This window comes from Lactuca saligna, chromosome 3 (genome assembly GCF_052625555.1).
Source record: "Lactuca saligna cultivar CGN05327 chromosome 3, ASM5262555v1, whole genome shotgun sequence".
Classification (NCBI taxonomy): Eukaryota; Viridiplantae; Streptophyta; class Magnoliopsida; order Asterales; family Asteraceae; genus Lactuca; species Lactuca saligna.
Genome location: NC_136419.1, coordinates 61,952,617 through 61,973,862, shown reverse-complemented (window position 1 = coordinate 61,973,862; position 21,246 = coordinate 61,952,617). Strand labels below are relative to the sequence as shown.

The 21,246-nt window shown below is 38.7% G+C and overlaps 1 long non-coding RNA gene across 10 annotated transcripts in view; it reads left to right on the top strand.

Moving 5' to 3' along the window:
- The window catches only part of LOC145036706 (uncharacterized), a 39,235-nt gene extending 24,315 nt beyond the window's left edge, over positions 1-14,920 (top strand). Inside the window, exons 5-7 of one of the 10 annotated variants that reach the window (XR_013678518.1) lie at positions 5,027-6,733; positions 14,216-14,478; positions 14,593-14,920. This is a non-coding gene — a long non-coding RNA (uncharacterized LOC145036706). Of the gene's footprint in view, positions 1-5,026; positions 7,670-9,805; positions 10,057-10,206; positions 10,861-14,215; positions 14,487-14,592 lie in introns of those variants that run through there. The other 9 variants (XR_013678516.1, XR_013678519.1, XR_013678520.1 and 6 more) reach the window with 9 other exon arrangements.
- The last annotated feature ends 6,326 nt before the right edge of the window (positions 14,921-21,246 follow it).

Here is a 21,246-nt window from a genome sequence, read left to right as displayed (position 1 = left end):
ACTCCATTAAAACACATAAATGATCAAGAATTAATCCTAAACAATTCAGCAAATAATTCCTATCATCTTCTAAATTCATAAGAACATGAACATGATTATCAAAGTTTCAAAATTATATGAACATATACAAAGCATGAAATTTTGATATATGCTATTGTAAATGGATTAGAACAACCATTACACCCACTAAAATAAGTTTTAAAACATCAAAACAATTTGGGGTAAACTTTCTAGTCCATTTCCAACAGTAAAAGTCGAAAATCTGCATTCTGAACCTTTTACTCGCCGAGTGCACGAATCTACTCGCCGAGTAGGTTGAACTTTGCCTTGGACTCGTCGATTCCCCCCATGGACTCGGCTAGTCCATCATCAGATAGCAAAGATTTCGACTTTTTTCACTATTTTGCATCAAGTATCAAACAAGCAAGCCTAGGCTCTGATACCACTGTTGGGTTTTGAGAAATCTAACACTTCCTAAGTATGCATGCAACCCTAATAAACCTTGGATCTATGTTTGTCTAAATACATGCAAAATAATAATCTTCCAAGGTTCATAACCTATCTAACATGACATGGGGTACTTTTAAACATAAAAGAGTTAGAAGAGATCACATACCTTTTTTATGAGATTGATTCTTAAGGAGTTTGAGGGCCAAGCACCAATAGTGGGAATGCCTCAAATGGAATCACAAATCACCACAAACTCTTGGAAAACTTTGAGAGAGTGTATATACACTATAATTTTAGGCCACACACAAGCACACACTAGTGGCTATTTCATGCAACATAAGCATGCTTATATAGTGTACATGATTAGGGTGAAACCCTAATAACCCATGACCTTTCCTTTTCCAAGGATCCATGGGTTAAAAGCTCCATGGATCATCCATGGACTTCCATACAAGCCTAGCCCATTAACAAATGGGTGTTAGCCCATACCATATAAAACCAATAGCCCACAATCTAATTAGTCTTCCTTTTAATCTCTAAATTAATTCATAATTAATTTAAACTAAGACTAATTAAATAACATGACTTCATATTAATATATTATAACTTATAATATATTAATAATAATATGTGTATAACTCTCATAAAATTATCCATAAATAGTTTGGATGAAATGCAACCCAAATGGACCATGCCGGTCGGGTCAAGTATATACCAAATAAGTTATGGACTTAGATACCTTATCCAACAAGGTTGTCATTGGGTATACAAGATAAAAACAAAAGCTGATGGTTCTGTTGAGCGGTACAAGTCTAGACTTGTAGCAAAAGTGTATTCCAAACAGTATGGTTTTGACTACGAGGAGACATTTTTCCCCAGTTGCAAAGATGACGACAGTTCATACTATGATTGTAGTTGCATCCGTCTGATAGTCGAAGATCTTTCAAATGGATGTCAAGAATGCCTTTTTGAATGGTGACCTCCATGAATAGGTTTATATGACTCCTCCCCAGGAATTCAGCACCGGTCGGGTGAGGTTTGTCGGCTTCGCAAAGCTTTGTATGGGCTCAAGCAAGCCCCTCGTGCTTGGTTTGAGAAATTCTCCATTGTGATTACCTCTTTTGGATTTGTCCAGAGTAATCATGATTCTGCTCTGTTTATTAGATGCTCGAGTGCAGGACGGATTCTTCTGTCCTTATATGTGGATGACATGATTATTACAAGTGATGACCATGGTGGTATTGAGTCTTTGAAGCATGATCTCGCTCATCGATTTGCTATGAAGGATTTGGGCTTTCTGCGTTATTTCTTGGGTATTGAGGTTGCTTAGTCTAAGAAAGGGTACCTTCTTTCTCAAACTAAATATATATCTGACTTGTTTACACGGGCGGGCCTCTCTGACAATCGAACTGTTGATACTCCTTTTGAAACCAATGCACGATATTCTCCTACTTATGGTGCTCCTTTGTCCGGTCCGAATCTTTATCGCACTATTGTGGGAAGTTTGGTTTATCTCACAGTTACTTGTCCAGATATTACTCATGCTGTTCATGTTGTCAGTTAGTTTGTTATTGCTCCTACCTCTGTTCATTGGGGAGCTGTTCTTCATATTCTAAGATATCTTCGTGACACTCAGTTTCAGACTCTCTTGTTTCCCTTGATGTTTTCTATTGAGTTACGTGCCTATAGTGATGCTGATTGGGATGGTGTGACATCCCCAAAATCACGGCCAGAAAAGACCGATTTTGTTTATGCTTTATAAAAATTAGAGTACATTATATAAAAATGTTGCGGAATTTGTTCCCAGAAAAACATGGTAAATACGTTATTAAAACATTTTCGAAGGAACGTATTCATTTCATTTTAAAACGTTTGGGATGTCATCGTTAATACAGAAACATAAGCATAAACAGAACTTACAATTATTTACACTAGTGATCTACATCTCTTTAAATCTCTCAGTGTAATGTCACTTCATATCAACACCTGTGATATAAATAAACTGAGTGGGTCAGGTTGGGAAACCTGGTGAGCACATAGGGTTTTCAACCCACAATAATATAGTTATTTTTTTTAAACATCAAACAATCAACCCAATTACCCATTCCCTTTATCCTCACATTACGTCTCTAAAACATCTAACACAAGGGACTTAGTCAAAGGACTATCATTGGGATGGAGTGTACCTAGTGAGCACACAGTTCACACAGTTCGAATGAACACACAGTTCGAATAAACACATAGTTCAAATAAACACACAGTTCGAATAAACACCTACAGGTTGCGAGCCTGCTAGTGTTCCACTGGACTGTCTAGAAATAATACTCGATATAACTCATAATAATAGCCCAAATAATTATTTTAAGGACCTAATAACATTCCTATAATTATTTGAAAGCTATATTAAAAATTGCATAAGCGTAGCAAACTTGCAGCGAATTTTATCGAAAACCGGAATTTAATTGGAGCAGCGTTTCGAAACCGAAAAACTCTTTTTTTCTCGGGACTCCGGGAGCCTCGGGGCTTCCCTAGGGCGCTAAGGGGTTTTTCTAGGGTTTAGGGGGGTTTAGATGAGCTAAAGAGAGAAACTAGTGAGAGAAAGAAGTGGATTTGGAGTGAAAAACTCGGAATGGCTTGCATGCTATTTATAGCCCCAGCAGCCTCGGACTACGCGGCATGTCCAGCAGCAACGTTGGGCGTAGTCTCGGATAAGGGTGCCAGTTTCGCACCAGCTGGCTCGCAACATCGTAAGAGATAAGGCGAGGGAACGCGGGGCGTATTGATCTCGGACGTGGGGCGTATGCGAGGATGACGTGTCGGCCATCTGAAGCGACTTCAGCGATCATCATCGGACGGCTGGGAAAGCGCCACATCAGCGAATTCGTATCAGATCTCGCAAAATCGAGTACAAACTTTAAAAATTCGTATCTTTCGCGTACGATCTCCGTTTTCGATGTTCTTTATATCCACGCGAAGGTGGGAACGTACTCTACAACTTTCATTTAGACTCCGTCAGCTAATTTTGGCTCGATTTTAAATTTTATATTATTAACGGGCCGGGACAAGATTGGTCCGTTAAATCCTCATAACTTCTTCATCTGACATCCGTTTTCGCCCATCTTTTTCTCGTTACGCTACTTTTAACGAGATCTTTGATTCTCGTTCAGGTCATGTTGGCTAAAAACCGCTCGATCTAATATTCAAATTTCGGGCTGTACACTGCTAGTCAGAAACTTCGAAAAATATAACTTCTTCATACGAAGTCAGATTTGGGCGTTCTTTTTATCGATGTTCTTAGTTTAACATATTCTACGACTTTCGTTTAGATCGCTAAGGCTAAATCTCTCTCTATCGTAAATTTACTATTTATGCTTCCCGGTGCTGTGTCGGTTTTGTCGCGAAACTTCGACGGGCCATAACTTCTTCGTTATAACTCGGATTTTGGCGTTCTTTATATGTACGGAAACCTTGTGACATATCCTAAAACTTGGTTAAGATTATTTATTCTAAATAATCTTTTGTCGAAAAGTCGTTTTCGACTCCTATTGCCTCTAAATTGACTAGCCCGGATTTGCGGGCGTTACAGATGGTGATCGTCATGATCGTAAGTCCACCACTGGATTTTGTGTATTTCTTGGAGAGTCTCTCATTTCATGGAAGAGCAAGAAACATGACATTGTCTCTAGATCTTCCATGGAGGCTGAATATCGTACTATGGCTGTAACTACATGTGAAATTATCTGGTTACAGTGGATGCTTGCGGATATGGGAGTTTACATTTCTTCATCTATTCCCTTTCATTGTGATAACAAAAGTGAGATACAAATTGCAAAGAATTCTATTTTTCATAAGCGGACGAAGCACATTGAGATTGATTGTCATTTTACCCGTCATCACCTGCAGCTCGGGACCATTTCGCTTCCATTTGTTTCATCAATCTTGCAACTTGCGGATATTTTTATGAAGGCTTTATCGACTTCTCGATTTTGGTTATTATGTGACAAACTCTCAATGCTAATTGCTGCGACATTGTGAGTTTGAGGGGGGATGTCAGTCTATATTTTATTGGCCCGCTTGTTTACGTGCCGTTTAGTTTTTAGCCCATTAGGGTTTCTGTCTAACTAGTATTTATATCCGCTTTAATCTTTGTAGTGTTTATGCTTAGCTTTGAGAATTCTGGTAATCTCTTTTTATTATAATCATATGACAATGTTATCACATTCCACAAGGGAGGTGTTTTGGTGAGGTGAAGGCGAGGAATTCTGGCCGGGGGGTGGTGGTGGGGTTAAGGAACAATTAGGGGAGTAGAAAGTGGTAGAGATGAATAAGGTTGAGAGATTTAATGACAAAAGGATGAAAAGACAGAACATGTCCATAGGTGACTTGAAATCAGATGGAGTCATTTCAGTGTTCTTATAAAACGATAAACAAATAAAGAATTGTTATTTCATACTAACTATTAAGTTAATCAAATGTGTGGAGAACCCTTTTTTATTTGTGAGAAAAGAAACTATTGAGAAAGTATGAGTAGGTATTATTTTTTAAAGATTTTCTCATATTCAAGTGTACGAAACAGGTATGGAGCTAGTGAAGGTCGTCACTCAGGTGGGTCCAATGTATAAAGGCCAAGTTTACATTTTTCAGACATCATTTTTTAGTGAATAATACCGTGATCTGTTAGCTTTTTTTTTTTTTTTTTTTTTTTTTTTTTTTTTTAATATTTGTTTTTGGTAACATAAATTGATATATGTAAATTTTTTGAAATTGGTAACTTGAATTTTGAAGTGACCCACACCTTCCATTAATTAATCGGATATTGCCAAAATTTGTGCCCAAGTCCAAAGTAATAGTTAGGGGTGTGCGCGGTGCGGTTTGGTGTGGTTTAGAGTCAAAACCGCACCGTATATGCGGTTTGAGTTTTTATTAAACCACAGACCGCAACGTGGAAGTTCAAAACCGCATTATGCGGTGCGGTTTGGTGCGGGTTATTTGTGCAGTTAAAATGTGGGTTATGCGGTTTATGAGTTACAATATGTTAAAACTTTTAAAAAACTAAAAAAACCCCAAACTTTTGACAAAATGAAGGTATTTCTTTTGGATTTTGAAAAAGAAATTGGCTTTCTTTTTATTCTTCTTGTGAGTGATATAAAAATGAACAGATTGTACCGAAAGAAAACCCAAAATGATGTGGCTTTAAACATACATGTAATACTTTTCTTAATTAATTCTTTATATATTTTAATATACCGTAATTGTTTCCTTGATATAAATGTAGCTTCATAATATGATGTTTACTTTAACATATCAGTGTTGGTAAATGTTCAATATGAAGCTAAGCTTTAGTGGTGTAAGTTAACATGAACCAAACTACATCTAACTCTTATGACTTACAAATTGTTACGGATTTATCAAATTTTATTCATTAAATAAATACAATATATCACGAATTCAAAAAATAACAAATAATTAAATAAATCATTTAAAAGGATAATAATAGTAATATATGCATCTTATTATATGAAAATTTTGACTAGTTCTCCTTAAAACCCGTCATTCTACATCTTAAAAACCCTAATCCACCATTGCCGATCATGATTATCCCCCTTTTCACATTCTTTTTTCCTGATTTCCACCACCGTCCTATTTGCATCGGACGATCTCCACCCAATAGCAGCCACAAGCACCATATCGTCGTCGTTTTTCCCATCGGTAGTTTCTCTGTTTTCGATTTTGGTCTACATCTCAACGGTACAAGAGTTTAGAACCATATAATCGAGTGTAAAGGAAGCCCTAAACATGTTTCAATTGATATTACTGATTAGGTGATACTCTTGTTGAGGCAGGAAAGCAATTCAATCCCATTTGTTACAGTTTGAGGTAAGAACATGAAGATTGTCGCAACGAACATGAAGATTGAGGAAAGCAATTCATGCGACCCGGATTCTCATACCTCCCTGCTATTCTCTTCCTCGATTCTCATACGTCGGAGCTTGCTCCTAGGCCCACAACACTCCTTCTTCCTTCTCCTGTTTGTCGATACCCAAGTGCAGAAAAGGCAACCAAATCTTGTGAATCCTTTATTATCATATAAATTCTATTTCAATCTATCATGATACCAAATCACTTGAATCCATCAAAATCGCAGAAAATTTATTGATTTAAACAGATTGCTGATTTTTTATCAGTGTGAATCGTTTCCATAGTGGAAGCAGAGCCGTCGAAGTGTGTTTGGAGGGGATTGGTCGAGGTGTTCATCACTGCTGAAGTGGATTTCTATTAAAAGGTACGCAATGGTTTCTTTCCTCCTGTTTTTTTACTATCGACTTCCACCACTCCTTGTAGGTTCATTTAAAACTGCTTGTTTAAAAATGTGATTTTAATACATACCAAGTGTTTGATGAAATGACTGAATGACTTTTTTTTATTCAAATTTAATTGCACATTAGCTGTATGGTTTGTTCATAACGTTGTGTTTAGAATTCATTGAGTATTAGAAAACAAAGAATATTTAAAAGAAATAAGTACCCATCACCAAATATTTGTCAATTCTGCTTTTCTGACCCAAAAAGTGCACACACCCAATACAATATGAGAGTAGTTATGGTTCCCGGGCAATTACACTTTCAGTTGAGGTAACATTTGTTACAGTTTGATGCGAATATTTCTTTCTGTTGCATTGTTAGACACCGAATCAGTTTATTGAGTTGTATTTGTTTTTGTGATTTGAATCGAAAATGGGGTCCCTCAACAAAGAAATTGTGCGTTGAGGTGGAGTTTGTAAGATTGCCCGCAAAGTGTTCGATAAAAGTTCTCAAAGAGGTTGAGTGGTGCTCTCAGGGTTCAAGAACAGGGGATTGACTACTAACGAATACCACAGGTAGTAAAACAAGTAAAGAACTCCAATAACTATTAGCATCAATGAAAAAGCAGTGATTATGAGGATGATAGAGGTGGCTCTGTGTTTTGTGGGAAAGAAGAAAGTTGTGTTTCTTGATCTCCTGAATTACCCACAGTTATGGATTTCATTAAAGTCAAGGGGTAACTGGTTTACCCTTTTAAAAACTTCAAAGTGACCTTTAAACCCGACAAACTCCACATTATTCCTCTAGAAAGCCTAGAAAATAACTTCAGGATCTGTTAAACCAATTCAAAAAACTTTGTTACCCAGCAGTGACATTAACCCTTTTCTCTAATTATAACATCTAACTTTCATTTCTAATTCTTAACTTTTTTTTTTCTTTTCTGTTTTATCCATCTGTTCCTCACTTATTTAAGCATTGTACTTGGAAATTAGAATGGTTTAATAAGAAAAAAACATTATTTTTCTGAAAATTAGAAATCAAGAATGATGCTATATTTGACTATTTTCAGTTCTTTATGTGTATTTACATTTTGGATGGCGATATTGAATGTAACATAAGAAATGGACACTCAGACCTGCATACAAATATTGGTAGCTGTATATTGGCAGGAAGTATACTGTATTATCCATAAATAGATGTCAAGGGATGAATCTAAATTCTAATCAGTGAATTAATGGCGATTCTTCTGTATTTTCAACTCTACATCTCACGATCACTATCTCAACCTTTTTCTTTAAAACATTCTCATATAATTATATAAATTGAATACATAAACTTCATTTCAACATGGGAGTAAGCAGAGCCTTCATTATTTCCTTAAAAAATGTGACTACCATCTGCAGATCCTGAAACCTCTTTTAATGCATAATCCATACTTGTAAACTGAGAAACAATATAATGCAAACAGATTGCATTTATATGTGTGTTTCCAGTTGATAAGATTTACACTCAACCTTTTATTCCCTTCGTATTCTGTATCATAGTGGGTTGTGACATTATATCTTCTATAGAAGATGGATGTCACATTTTTGAGGTGCTTAGGTGGTCAAAGATTGACTTTGCTTGTGATACATAAAATCATTTACCATTACATCCATGTCATGTGATATCATGTTGAAATGAAATGAAAGGGAGAAAAGACATAACCCAGAAAGAAAATGCAATCTTCGTTGACTTATTTGTATACTACTGCAAACATATATAGATGATGTTTCTTAACAAAAAGCCTTTCAAATGAATACATATTGACACGATGCATATAGGAACTTACGAAAAGATAATAACATTGAAAGTACACTAAATCGATACACCCAAAGATGTTAATTCACAGCTGATCCTTCATTAACCGATTTGAAACTTGTTGCATTGTTGGTCTTTCATGTGGATTGGAGTTCAAACATGCTCTTGAGAGATTCAAAACCAACTTAACTTGTTTCTCAACTTGGGATGAGGGAGGAGGTATCCGACTATTTCCCACATTTTCTGGTACCAGATAATCAGCAGACAATGTTGATAAAGATGTTATGAGATCTCTTGGATGTTTTCCCATTATAACTTCTAGTGCAACAACTCCAAAGCTATACACATCCCATTTCTTATTTGCCATCATTGTATAAGCAAGCTCTACATCCAAAGAAACATGAGATAAAAACAAAAAAAAGCTATATCAACCCCACAAGATTCTAATATGTACATAATAGCCGTTACCCGCGCACAGCAGCGGGGACAAATAGCTTCTTTCAACGATATTTTTTTAAAGAAAAATGTTATGTTCCAAAAGAAAGTTCATGCCGTGGGTGAGAGGAATGGCGGTAGTCGTGATAGTGGTTGGTTGAAGGCGGAAGGAGGCAGAGCGGCTGTGGTGGTGGTGGTTATACTGTCTTGGTTACTGATTAGGGTTCTTCGAGAGAGTGTGCGTATATTTCTTACTTTGAAGGGATTACGAAGATAAATATTATGAGATGGCTTGTTACCAATGTGAGAAAAAAGATCCTCTATAAATTGTTGACATTGACCGCTTCAAATGGATGAAATGTTGAGATTGACGGGTTCAATTTGCAAATTAATTTTTCTATTAATTTGATATGAGATTTTTAGGGGATAAAGGATAAGGTTAAAGTTTTAATATTATTATATTATAAATGGGTTGTACTTCAAGCTTAATAGTTTGGACGTCTTAAAAAATAATATTATTATATTCAATCTATTTATAGAAATAGTTAGATTTCTTTTATAAGTAGTAAAGATACATATCTATGTATTAATGTTGTTAATGCATATATACCCGGTATATGTTATCCCAAGGCATACATGCAAGTATATCGAACAGAAAATGAGATTTGAGGTACCTGAAATCACAAAAAGGTGGATTTTAATTAAAAAAAAATTTATAGAATGTTTTATTAATTTGGATATGTAGAGAACAAATTACAAACCTAGCAGCAATTAAGTTGCGATTTGACATCATTTTGTAAGTTTGGGTGTCTCTGTAGGCAATAAAGAAATTTAGAACAACGTTTATGAGGAAGGCGATTTGACCAGCTATGTCTAAGAAATAGAGGTTTTTAGGCGAACCCCAGAAGAAACCAAATTCCATTGGTGTGAAGAAAGAAGAGTAAACTGCCCATATTAATATGAACTTCTCCCATGCCTTATACCTGCTGCATTCAAAAGATTTTGTACATGTTATAGTTTTCATCTTTTGTTATCATTGTATGATCTTAGTATAAATAAGACCAATTTAAACGTTTGAATGCTATAGAAGAATAGGATATTGTTTATTACATTATGTAACAGCACCAGAAATTTGAATTTCACCTAATCAACACCAGGAGCAAAATAGTCAAAAGTTGAACTTTTTTTTTTTTTTTTTTTTTTTTTTTTTTTTAATCAGCACCAGCTATGAAACTTCGGTGGGAATAAACATCAAGGCTTTACTCATCAACATCACCAATTCAACACCACACCATGGAAAACAGTTACCGATTCAATCTGCAAATGCTGTGAAAACGCCAACACCAAGACACCAAGATGAACCAGGATCAATACACCAGTTTTCTATTGCAAGTTTGAATTTACTGCCCTCTGTTATTTACCCAGTTAAAGGATAGAAATTGAATCTCATCAAACACTTTATCTTGATGATTATAACACCGATTAAAAACTACGGAATTGTGTGTGTTCCATAGAGACCATATAACTGTATAGCAAAGGGCCAAGGAACCCCACAATTCTACTTTCATACCCCTTCTTACTCCATTGACGAAATCAATTCCAGATTCCCAAGTGCAGAAACGGCAACCAAATCATTTGAATCCATCCAAATCGCAGAAAATTTATCAACTTAAAACAGATTCGTGATTACACAAAACTGTGAATGCATTTCCATAGTAGATGCAGAGGGGGTGAAGTGTTGTTCAGGGGTGTGCGTGGTGCGGTTTGGTGTGGTTTAGAGTCAAAACCGCACCGTATGTCAAAATATCATAACAACTGTCAAACATATCAGAGTATAAATATCCCAGGCTGAACAAATGGGTGTGCACTGTAATCTTCCCGAGCTCTTCTTTTGAAAACTAAGTACCTGAAACCAAAACTGAAACTGTAAGCACGAAGCTTAGTGAGCTCCCCCAAACTACCACATACCATACAATAACATATAAACACATATTGGGCCTTGCCCACTGCATCGGACCGAAGTCCAGAACAGACTGGGACACCGTCCCCTGCATCGGACCGAAGTTCGGAACTAACTGCATCGGAACCGAAGTACGGAACTAACTGCATCGGACCGAAGTCCGGAACTGACTGGGACCCCGTCCCCTGCATCGGACCGAAGTCCGAAACTGACTGAACATAGCATATCATAAACATATCAACTAGCATGAATACATATAGTGCATACTGCATCAGAACAGAGTTCGGAACACATAACACAAAACATGCCTGAATCACAAAGACATCAAGCACCCTAACTACTGCATCGGACCGAAGTCTGGAACTAACTAAACATAGCATAACATATACTGCATACTGCATCGGACCATAGTTCGAAACACATAACTCATCTGTATCACAAAGACACCAAGCATAATCAACTACTGCATCGGACTGGAGTCCGGAACTACTGCTAATAAAACGGGCCGACATTGTGGCCTTAGACCCGTTCCTACTGGAAGGAAACTCACCTCACACTGCTGAAGTCCCGTAGACACAATCCCACACTGATGAAGTCCCGCAGACTCAACCCCAGTTGCTGGATGACAGATTCCCGAACTGTCAACACCAAAATAACACCCAATTAATAATTGGGTTCTAACACATAACTATAAATACATGTTTTGGATAATTACTACATTACCCCTAGCTTGGCTTACCCAAGCCCAAGGTCCAATCCATAGTCCCAAGGTCAACTAGGGATCAAAGCCCAACATATGGCCTAATTTTCCAAATTGGGCCCACACCTCTACATGGACTCCCCTTAAGGCCCAATTGTCGAGTCCAGTCCAACATGTCTCATTCTGGGGGCCCAACATCATACAACCATCTATGCCCCAACTATGGCCTAATTTTCCAAATTGGGCCCAATCCTTCATATGGGCCTTACCCTAAAGCCCAACTAATTACTCTAGTCCATTTAATTATTCTTGGATGGCCCAACACAAAGCCCAAGTGAAATTAGGGTTTCACATAAAATGACAATTAGGGTTAAGTCTTTCTCACTTAACCCATTAAGGGCTTATCCCACTAAGTACTTAATCCGTTAAGGACTTAATCCATTAAGTCCATTATTGCTTAGATTAATTTCTACCAATGATTGTTATTTAATATTTGACTTATTAATTAAGTCTCGTTTGCATCCTGAAAAATTCTCAAATATTAGGATTTTCTCAATTAGTCCATTAAGGACTTGATCCATTAAATTCATTTACTCTACTATATAAATGGCATGGAATAATTTGGGCTTAATTCATAATCCAATCCAAATGGCCCAAAAGTGGGTCCAAATAAGTCCAAGGCCCAAATATTCATAATTAGGGTTTTACACCCAAACATGGCCCAATAGGCCCAAAACGAATATCTAAGTCCATTAGGGTTTGCTAGCGGGGCACCACCCATTACCACCTAGGGTAGTGGTGGTTGATGGCGGCTCACGGCGGCGGCCACCACCCTACGGTGGTGGTTTGGTTCATTTTCATTATTCCAAAATCAAATTACATTTTATAAGGCTAAAATCTCAATTAACCACACACACACACACACAACCACACCATAGCGGCCGACGGTGGCTCGTGGCGGCAGCCACCACCCACGGTGGTGGTGGCTCATTTCTCAACTTTTCCGATTTGACAAAACACACACATCCCACACACTAACTATAGAACTACAGCCCCATACATGATTCCTATTTGCACTAAGCACCCAGCCACCCACCTGGTGGCTCACGGCGGTCCGGCAGCAGCAACAACCAGGCGTTTGACATCCTCCCACGATGGTTCGTGACTCCTCACCAGAAAATGCACTCGTCATCAAGTCTTTGCTTAGACAATAAACTTAAACTCACCTATAACATACATAACACGTTCATCATCGCGGCGACAGTCAGGTGGTCGAAAACTGCAGCGACAGGGAATAGCCGCATGGCGGCGGCTGCAATACATGGGACGAAAAAAAGAACGAAAGATAGAATAACTCGTCATTACCGGAGAAGAATGGAGAATAACAACGAGCGGGTAGAGCAACGCTGAGAGTCACTTCGTCTAGCGCTATTCCGATCGTTCACTGCTTAAAATCCGGTCTCGATGGTCCTTGTCGCTCCCAGCATCACCAGCAGATGGTGGTTGTTGGTGGCTTCTGACCTCCATGATGATGATGGTGTGGCAACGGGAGTCCAGAGGGGAAAGGTGGTGATCGACGGAGGGGATACAACGGGGGTTTGCGGCTGCTAAGGCACTTAGGGCTAGGGTTCCCGTAGAATGATGGGTATATATACCCTAGTTTCTATCAACTTTCCATATAATACACTTCCAGCCCTCCCTTCCTTTATTCCTTTCACAATAAATCCATATTTTACACTTTTAACCCTGCCTTCAGAAATCTTCACAAACTGACTCCGAAACTTACATTTTAAGCCCTGATTCTATGATTTCCTTTCATAATAAATCCCTAACTTACCATTAAACCCTTGAATTTTAAAATTCTTCACCAATTTGTCAGGGACTTACCTTTATTAATTTATTCAGATAAACGGGTGTTACAGGTTAAGCCCTTTTATCTTCAAGCCTTATAGTTGGACTTTTCGGAAATTTTGAGTGGTCCGAGTGGATAAAGTTGGAAGCTTTACCCTTCTTAATAGAATTATGGGCTAGATCTGAGCTCTAGAGCCCTTGGAATCAAAGATACAATTGAATGTATTAAGTCGTTGGAACTTGGGCCAACATAGCGTGTTTGCAAGCTGGCTGAGGTTTTCCCGACTGTATGAATGTTGGTGGAACATGGTGTGTTGTAAGTAAACACGACGTGTTGGGTCAACATAGACTATAAACCTTGACCGTTGACTTTTACCTTGACCAAGTTTGACCTTGAGGGTATTTTGGGTACTTTGGGATTTTTTTGGAAATTGGTCATTGATGGAATTAGGAATCAAGCAGAGAACTGAGATTCAGAGTTGGACCTCACCAGTTATATTCAGTTTGTGAGGTGAGTTTTCCTCACCATACTTTCGGGTCGAAGGCACTAAGGTCGGCCCATTGGTTTAATAACATGATATTGTTGATATGACGAGTATGGAATAGATATGCATGCTAGTTTTGATATGCTAGTCGGGTAGGTCCGTAGGACTATTTGTGATACTGTCTATTTATCTGTATATGATATTATCTGTTATATGTCAACATATTATGTAGGTTGGGTTGAGGTTGTACTACTCTGTGTTGTAGCCAACAAACCCTGGAGAAAACCAGATATGAGTTAAGGGTCGGGGAGGGCATGCCAGACTCATACTGAGTGTTCATGAGCATTCTAGATACGAGCTGAGGGCCAAGAAGGGCATGTCAGAATCGTACTGAGGGCTTAGTGGTGTTTAGTCTGAGGACTGATCAGGCTAAAGAGCAAGCCAATCATAAGTTATGGGCCAAGGGCAAGCCAAACTTATGTTGTGGGCTCAGGGGTAATCCAGTATGTTAGTTATGGACTCATTTCATGTTGTTATTATATATGTGCTATTTGTTTATGTAGTGGTATTTTGGAGGAACTCACTAAGCTTTAGGATTGTATGTTTCAGGTAGCTCAGAGGAACGTTGGAAGGAGAAGGCGTGATCATGCACCTCCTCGAGTTTTAATTTTATGATTTTGGGCAAACTCTGATATTAAACCTGTTTTGAAAACTATTTGTAAACAATGATGATTTATAGGTTGTTTTAAAAAGTTTAGATTTTTCATGAATTTTATGGTCGTTACTAGTTGGTATCAGAGCCTTGGTTTGAGTGAATTGGAGGAACACTTGTGAATCCAGTCTCAAACTAAGGAAAAAGATTTTTAAATAAATTTTCAAATGGTTTTCACAATAATCAAGGAAGATGAGATGTATACGATCAACCAGAGCCAGTAAGTAAACCTCAAAATACCATACTGTTATTTGATATTGTGATATGTTAGAACATCATGCTAATGATAGGCTAGGGATCTTCAGGATTTCGCATGATAGAATTTCCTGATTATATGATGCCTGATAGCCTAGGGTTCTCATGTAGTGGAATTGACATCATTACTGTAGTTACTTAGTGTATGCATCATGGTCATGCATAACTAAGATTCTATAGCCTGGGAATGTTTGGTTTGACCTCGTTTCTTGTTCTTGTTTAATGAAGGGCCTAGGGTAGGATCAAATATTCAACTGTCTATAAGGTCTAGTGTTATGTATGACTAGCATACACGAGGGATGCAGGGTTGGTGGAAGTTTTATGGATGAGTTGTGTAGGGACAGCCGGCCAGTTGCGAGATGTTTAGCCTTTCCTCTAGGGAGTGTGTGGTTGAGTGTATTTTTATGCTAGTGAGTATTGTTAGGGTGTTGTGATGATCTTATGAGACAAATAGGGGTAGGTGTGGAAGGTATTATGGGCCCGTACTACTGAAAGCACAGAAACCGTATGCGCAACAAGGAAGTCACAACCCCTAGGGCTTTGTTAAGAGTTGGTCCCCTATTATGAAATGTGTGTTATCTGATATCCTCATGGCTTATTTTCAGTATGGTAAGTACGCGTCGATTTGATACTAGGTCCGGTTTGGGATTAGTAGTTGGTCGTCAGGGTTAGTCAGTTGCGTTGGATGACATGATCATGGAGATCCTGCAGGAGGAGGTTGTTGCTCATTTCCGAGATCAATTTCCAGAGATGTTTAGGTCTATTAAGACCTCCATGATTGAGTACTTTGATGAGCGCTATGTTCCTTTGTCTAAGACAGCTACTATTATAGCCACTACAGCCGTTGCGGCTGTATGGGTTGGATCAGGTCGGGGTTTTTAGTATCGGGAATTTGAAAATATGAAGCCCCTGACTTTTGATGGGGTACAAGACCCGAACATCGCCATGAGGTGGCTATCTAATGTAGAGGGGTATTTCTTCACTTTATCTTGTCCAGCTGACCAGAAGGTCAGGTGTGCTCTGAACCTTCTGTGGACTGGAGCGAAGGATTGATAGAGGCTTCCTACTAGTTCTTATTCTATTAAGCAGAGAGCTGTTGTGACTTAGGAGCAGTTCTCTGAGATTTTCCGCTCTAAATATTTGTCGTTGGTGGAGCGTGAGAGGTTGGCCCAGGAGTACCTGGATTTGAGGCAGGGTTCGGAGTCGGTGACGGAGATCACCAAGATGTTCATGGAGAGGGCTATGTTTTGTCCTGATTTTATAACATCTGAGCAGGCTCAAATGACTCTTTACTTGAGTATGCTCAAGATGGAGATCAGATGTTTTGTTCCCTCCCAGTAATATGGTTCCTTGTTGGAGATGCAGGAGGCCGCCAGGCGGCGTGAGATTGAGATTGATTTGCGGTCGAGAGAGCAGAGACCGTCCTCAGCGCAGTCGTAGCCTGCACCAAAGCGGTTTAAGCCTGCTGTTGTTAGATATGGAGGTCGGAGGGGCCGCACTTGTGGGAAGTGCGGCAAGGTGCATGAGGGTGCCGCCAGTAGGCCCTATCACTCAGTTCCAGGATTTGTTATCATTGCGATCAGGTTGGCCATGTGAAGGCCAAGTGTCCCTCGCTTGCTGCTAGGCTGGCACAAGCTCTAGCACTGGCTACTTTGAGGATCACTAATGGGAGTCATGGCAGGGTGGAGCCCCCGAGGGCTCGAGGTCGTGCTTTCCAGCTTACTGCTAAGGAGGCCAGAGCAGCTCCAGATGTTTTGACAGGTATGTTTTTATCCATTATTCTGATGATTATGTTTTATGTTATGCTTATCTATGTGCCTCTATTAGGTATGTTCCTTGTGAACTCTTTTCATGCTCTAGTGTTGTTTGACTCGGGTGCGAGTCAGTCTTTTGTGTCTCGATCGTTTAGCAGAGATTTTGATATGCCCATTGGGGAGTTAGAGTGTTTGTTGCAAGTTTTTATCACCAACGAACACGGGTTTTCTGTATCATCGATGTATCATTGTTGTGTTTTGGAGATCTCCAGGGTGCCTTATCCGATCGATTTGATTCCTATCCCCATGGGGGATGTTTGCATGAATGTGGGTATGGACTGGCTGATCCGTTTTAGCACTATGATTTATTGTGAGGGTCAGCGTGTGGTAGTTAGAACCGCAAGTGGGGGAGAATTGGTTATCTATGGAGAGGGCACCCGGATGGGTTTAAAGTTTTGTTCTGTAGCCACAGCTCGACAGTATATTCAACACGGGTGTACGGGTTATTTGGATTATGTGGTGGACACACGTGTTGGGGATCAGGTTTTGGTGTCAGAGGTCCCAGTTGTTAGTTAATTTGTAGATGTGTTACAGGAGGAATTACCCGATGTGCCTACTGAGAGGCGGGTCGAGTCCAGGATTGATCTTGTGCCAGGTTCGGCCTCGACTGCCAAGGCTCAGTACTGCTTGGCAATGCCTGAGATGCAGGAGTTGTCATCTCAGTTGTTCATCAGACCGAACAGTTCTCCGGGGGGGGGGGGGGGGGGGTTGTTCGTCAAGAAGAACACGTTAACAGTGAAGAACTATTATACCCTTCCATGGATTGATGACCTCTTTGAGTAGTTGCAGGGTGCATCTTGGTTCTCCAAGATAGATATGAGGTTCGAGTATCATCAGGTCAGGGTAAGAGAGAACTACGTAGAGAAGACTGCATTCTGGACTAGGAATGGCAATGGAGCGGGTTCGGGGCGGGGCAGAGAATCCCATCCCCGAACCTAATATCTAAATTTATTCTCGGCCCTGACCTGATACCCGACGGGGTTCTTATCGGGGCGCCCCGTCAGGTCTGAAACTTTCCCCAAGCCCGACCCTAAACCCAAAACCCGATATCGCCCTGAAAACCCGACTCAAAACCCGAAAGATAGGCTTTTTATTTTTTTTGCAAAAAAACTACAACTAAACAATGAGAAATTAAAACATTACATAAACTTACAGTACCAAATAAGTTCTTAATATCATTGAACCAAATAGAAATTAATAATAGTCTAATATTATAAAAAAACAACAGACCAAGGCACCAAAGGTACAAAATATGAAAAACTAAATTCATCATGATAGTATACTACATATAAACATTAAAAACGACTCAGAATCATCCAAATACCATCCCTCAAATTTCATTCAGCAACAAACTATGAGCACACATAAAAGCCTCCAATGTCTTTGCATGAAGTCGACTACTATGAGGATTGTTTTCACTCATATACCCTGAAAATAAACAAACCATATTTATGCAATCAGATACATAGTAAGTCAATAACAAATATAAATGGTTTTATCTTTTAAATCAAAAGCATATACATGGAATGCAACAAGTTTGAATTAGAATATCATATACATAGTTTTAAATCAGAAACATATAACAAACTAATTAGATTTGAGGCTCAAATCAAAGGGAGAGGTGGAATGCAACAGGTGTGAATCAACAACAAGTCTGAACTAGCAGATAAATAGATACATAGATGCAATAAACTAACCAACAGAATATCATATACACGCTTGACATAGAATCAGTAATGATATATCCATTTAATCAAGAATCGGTAACCATATGTGTATTTGAACAAGAATATCATATAAAACAAACTAATCAGTAGAAGATGTTCAAATTAGGATTCTCAACAGCAAGGGTAGATGTGAACAAAATTTTAGGCTAAAATCAACAACCTAATCAAACTTGAGGCTCAAATTAACGAGATTGAGAACATGTGTGATTCGAGTAGAATTTGCAAAAATAAATAAATAAATAAATAAATAAATAAAAATAAACTTAATCTTACCATAATTCGGAGTGAGTCGTCAGTCGTCACTGCCTTGCTATGTCGCAGTGGACAAATCGGAGTCTCAAGTCTATCTTCGATCAGATCGCTGATAAGGGTGAAATTCGAAGGGCTAAACGTTGGTTGTTGGATGCTGCTTGCTACAACTACTGGTATACAATAATAACGAAGACGAATTATAAACCAGGAACCAGAGATATAATTTGATTTTGGCAATGTCGGCTGGAGTTGAAGAGATTTTTGAGTCCTTGTAGCTCAAATTGGAATCTAAATAGTTGTATTTCGAACAAAATTTTCAAGAAAAAGGGTTATCGGAGTTCCTCATCGACTCGTCGACCTGCTTTCGGAGTCCGTCGTTGACTCGGCGCTGCATTGTTGCGTGGGAATAGAGGATGGATGTCTTGTGGTGTATCGTTGTTTTGCTACTATTGCTTGCTACTTGCTACTTCTATGAACCAAGATTAATTTTGATTTTTAGGTGTGTCATGTGCAATGGAAGAATGAAGAGAAGTGGATGGACGATACTGGAATGGAAACGTGATTTTAGGGTTAAGTCTTTAAGGGGCAGCAATGTAATTTCATACACACACACACATATATATATATATATATATATATATATATATATATATATATATATATATATATATATATATATATATATTCGGGGCAGGTTGGGCGAGGCACGCATATCCCACTCCTTGCCCCGAACCCGAATAAAATACCCAATAATGACCCGTTACCCGACCCAAAACCCAATAAAAGTAACCCAATCCGAAATCTTCGGGATTCGGGTTTCCGTATCGGGTTCGGTTTTTTTGCCATCCCTATTCCGGACTCGTTATGGGTATTACAAGTTCGTGGTGATGCCATTTGGGCTCACTAATGCGACAGCGGTATTTATGGATTTGATGAATCGAGTATTGAGGTCGATGCTCGACCATTCGGTTATTGTATTTATTGATGATATCTTGGTATATTCCAAGACTAGAGAGCATCATAAGGAGCATCTTCGTGAGCTTCTGGGGGGTTTGAGGCGAGAACGACTTTATGGTAAGTTCTCGAAATGTAAGTTTTGGCCTCCCCACGATGTATTAAGAACTTTTAGGCCATGTATTTTCCTGGACCAACACGGCGTGTTGGTTTGTAAACATGACGTATTGGCGGCTAGTTGAGAAAACCTTATTTTTTAAGGGTTTTGGACCCCATATAATCTCCTTAAGTCCAAATAGATGGCCTTTTATCAACCTCCAATTCACCCAATCGACCCTTGAAAACCCTAATAATTTTTCCCTCTCATTTGTGAGCTAGTGTGGTGCTTTTAGAGGCAAAGAAGGAAGAAGTTGGAAGAAGGAAGCAAGGATCCAGTAAGCAAGCCCTCATCTTTTAGTTTAGTACTTTTCTGGACCTTTGTAAGTGTCCAAGATCCAATTTTTATTCTTCTATGTTGCTAGATCTTGAGTTTTTTTCCTTTTAGTCTATTGTTCTTGAAGGTTAGAATGATTAGATGTCACACCCCGAAAACCAGAGGCGGAAACATCTCCGGGGTTGACTACCACGTTGTGTATCAAATCCAATGTACATAGTATTCACAGTAAACAAACATTACATTACATATATATGAAAGTTTACATGTGTTTCAAAAGTAAAGTTATACAAATATACATATGCATCATATTAACAAAAGTTGAGACGAGTCTTCTACGCACTCCGTCTTCGCCAAAAGAGATCACCGGGTACCTGTCTAATTTGGACCTGAGAATACAAGCGGTTTGAAAATCAGCATAAAGCTGGTGAGTTCATAAGCGGTTTTGTTTTGTGAAAATGTATCGGTTTCCTTTAGTTTCCGAAAAGATTTGTTATCCAAGAAAATCCCATATTTTCTTATGTGAAGTTGGTTAAGTTATCGTTTGTTACCAATTCGATTATGTATTGTATTTACCCCAGGAAAATCCCATATTTTCCTAATTGTAAGATCAATAGTATATCACAAAGTATAGTTTAGCACACAAAACTATATAATGAAAATCTTGGGATCACTATCCCGAAAGACATATAAGTTAGTTTGAGATATTCGAAAGTACGGTTCAAGATCATGGGACTATCATCCCGAACTAACACGAGATAAGTTAATGTATGTATGTAAATATAGATTTGAAACCATGGGATCACTATCCCGAATAAGATACAAATTTTAGAACTCATGGGATCACTATCCCGTATAAGATATAGATTTAGAAAACCTTGGGATCACTATCCCGAATAGTTCACAGATTTAGAAACCATGGGATCACTATCCCGTATATGGATTTAGAAAACCATGGGATCACTATCCCGTATAAGGATTTAGAAAACCATGGGATCACTATCCCGTATAAGTTGTCGATATGAAACCTTGGGATCACTATCCCGAATAAGATATAGTTAAAGATCATGGAGAAAGACATCCCGTACAGATAGTAGACATAAAACCATGGGATCA